Source organism: Atta colombica, unplaced genomic scaffold (assembly GCF_001594045.1).
Source record: "Atta colombica isolate Treedump-2 unplaced genomic scaffold, Acol1.0 scaffold33, whole genome shotgun sequence".
NCBI lineage: Eukaryota > Metazoa > Arthropoda > Insecta > Hymenoptera > Formicidae > Atta > Atta colombica.
Genome location: NW_017259437.1, coordinates 71,696 through 74,881, shown reverse-complemented (window position 1 = coordinate 74,881; position 3,186 = coordinate 71,696). Strand labels below are relative to the sequence as shown.

Genomic DNA, 3,186 nt, shown 5'->3' with positions numbered 1-3,186 from the left:
TAAAAGAAAAAAGATAGTTCGGATATTGTATTTGTTTAATATCCTGTCAATCCGATCTGTTGTTTCTTTGACATATAGGAGAATAGACAAGACCGTTTGGTTGTGTGTCAGAGATCGTTGTCTTGTTTGCACGTTTATTGATTGTTTTGATTATGTCTTTTTTGTCGTGTCCGTTTTTCTGTAAGACTAATTTTAAGTGATTGAGTCTGATGTTCTTTGTCAGAGATGATGAAAGCTCTATGTATAAGTGAGTTGATTGCAGACTGTTTTCGTGCTGAGTGATGATGTGACTCGGCAGGTATTATCGCTCCTGAAGTTGTTCATAAAATTGGTTGTTATAGGAAAAGTGGTTGTTAAGCAGTGCTCTATTAGCGGGTTGAAGTCAAAGAGGCCTTCATGTGAGGCCTTTATTATGTTTAATGTATCTTTTATTGGGACTTGTGTAAAAAAGGATTCTACGTCGAAACTTACAAGGTTTATGGGACGTAGTCGGATTTTTTGAATCTTTTGTATGAAGTTCGTTGAGTTAGTGTGATTCGGATTTTCCAGTAAGGGTTGTAGTGTTTGTGCTAGGAAGCGAGATAAGTTGTATGAGGAATATATGGCGCTGACAATTGGAATTTTTTTTTCATCGAGAGATTTTTTGGATTATAAAAATATAAAATTTTTTAAAGATTTTTTGAGAGGAAATACAAAGAAATATCCAAATTATAGTTAAAATATGAAGAAAATCGCATATAAGCATAATTTTCGAACAAACCTGATAACACTAAGTCGTCTCAAACAAATTCGACGGATTGGTGGTCAAATTGCCATTAAATGTGATTTGATCTATAACGAACTACTCAGATTTCAAATTTTTTAAGTTTAAATCTTTTCCAATCTATACACATTCCTTTTACATTCCATATTTGGCAATTATGTCTTTTTATAAATCTTAGAAATTTATTGTTCATTTATTTTTAATCGTAATGATAATTGAAAATTCAAAATCAAGAATTTGGTTGAAAAGTCAACTATCTTTAATGACTTTACTTTATACTTTTATGTCACCTAGGTCCTCAGTTACTTTTAAGACTATATTTGTGTCTTTCTCTTCTTCCTCTTCTTCAGATTCCGTATTGTTTTCTGGAAAATCAGGAAGCGCTAAGAAGAAGTATATAATCATATTAAAGCAAAAATCATTGATAAAGGACAAAAAAAGAGATTAGAAAAAATCTTTACTAAGCCTATCTAATTTTTCCTGCCAGGCTTTCTTTAGGTACGTTTCTTGTGCCGTAATTATTTCTTCGCTGCTTGTGCAAAGATTATACTTTTCCAATAGTTCGCTGTTTAGCTCCAAGAACGAATGTCCCCATGAGAATTTTCCGAGATAAAGCTCGGCCTCGTTCGGAAATCCTGTTATAATCAGAGTAGCTGCTATAGCTTCTACACAACTCAGCTGATAAGGCTTTCCATAATTTATAGGATTTGCAGCGACTAAGAATGGCAGTATGCGAGGATGAGATGTCTTCATTCTGTTGAAGGGAGTGTCATCCAACCGCGCCCAACTACAATCTATGACTGCGCAGCCGTACTCCCGTACAATATCACAATCCGACGGACTCACGCACTGTAACATTCGGTTATTGGCATCAAATTTTTGTAATAAAATCATAGATCTATCTTTTTGTAACTGAACAGTATACACTAATAGTTAAAATAAAATATATTTTGGAATTTGGTAAAAAACAAGATAAGTTTTAGTACAACAACAAAGATTTCATATTAAAATATTTATAGAAGAAGTAGATTTTCTGTTTTCCAAAAACTAGCCGGCTTATCAATAATATATATGGATTATCTTACGAGACATAGTACAGGCAAGTTCAGATTTGTTTGTATATCTTCTAAGAAAAAGTAGAAAAAGTATGCCAAGTACACACGCTGTTCAGAAAAAATTTTATATAAAAAGGTAGGATTAATTTGTTACTGTCAGTAAAATTAGTAAAATAAAATTAAAATATAAAATTATTATTCTAAACGAAAGAATAAGGCATCAAATATAATACAAGGTTGTCACAGAAAATGAATTTTAAAATTCTTTGATTTTTCAGATAAAAATGAAAAATGACCAAAATAAATATTACGTCCTGTAGACACCACGATTCTTTTCTTTCGAAAAAATCAGCTCCACGTCGCGATTACGGTTGGGGTCTATGAGACTCAAGTAGAGTTCCCTGATAATGGCCTGACAGAACTGAAAAGAGGAACCGGACTATAATAGTTCCGCGAAAACTCCTAAACGTTAATCAACCCGGAAAAAATAACAACTTCAATGCAGGCTGGAAAGATGACAAAATTAGCTAAAGACATTATAAATGTACCTAACTCACGCAATAGTAAAAATCCAAGCTTTGTTGTCCCAAGACTGACCAACAATTTCATCTTAACAAAAACAGGTGCCACGTCGCGCTTAAAATCGCATGAGATAACTTCCCACGATAGCGTTATTTAAGATCGGACTCGCGACTGACAATGGTTGCCCTGCACACAAAACTAGTTGAGCACGGTAATCGTCTGTTTACCTCATATTTTATTATTATATTATTATTATAGTCATATTTTCCGCGAGGATAATAGAATTCGTCATCTGTCTGGAGCAATCTTGCCTCTTTAAAGAAAAACGCAAATCATTTTTTCCCATCTCGAAACTCCTCCCCCCTCCCCTCTAACAATGCACTTTAGATTAATAACGATAGGACATTAAATATCATAAAAATACATAATACATAAAAATCATAAATCTCGCGCGACATTGCAACTAATTATAATTATTGCAACTAATTATTGCATAGACAAAGGGGACGCCCTTTTTTCGGGGTATAAATAGAGATCACGCGGAAGCGCAGAGCGTCAGTATGAAAGTAAAAGTAACTCGCCGGTTCACGTAGGTACGGTTTACCCTAATGAAAAACCACACCAGTGAACCCGTCACGCCGAGTTCGCGTATCCGTGCTCGGGTTCATCGAATTATCGGAATCAGCCAGGTACTCCCCATCAGACTCTTCTTGCGCGGAGCTCCTGAGTCAAATTCATCATTCACTCGAAGGTCAAAAACATCATTCACTCGAAGGTAGACTAAGCAATCCCACGCACTTCAACAATAAGTCGGTTGTTATACGCTCCATCATATATGTCCCCCAT

At 34.8% G+C, this 3,186-nt stretch overlaps 1 pseudogene; it reads right to left on the bottom strand.

Moving 5' to 3' along the window:
- Nucleotides 1-850: 850 nt before the first annotated feature.
- The window catches only part of LOC108690461, a 5,436-nt pseudogene continuing 3,100 nt past the window's right edge, over nt 851-3,186 (bottom strand).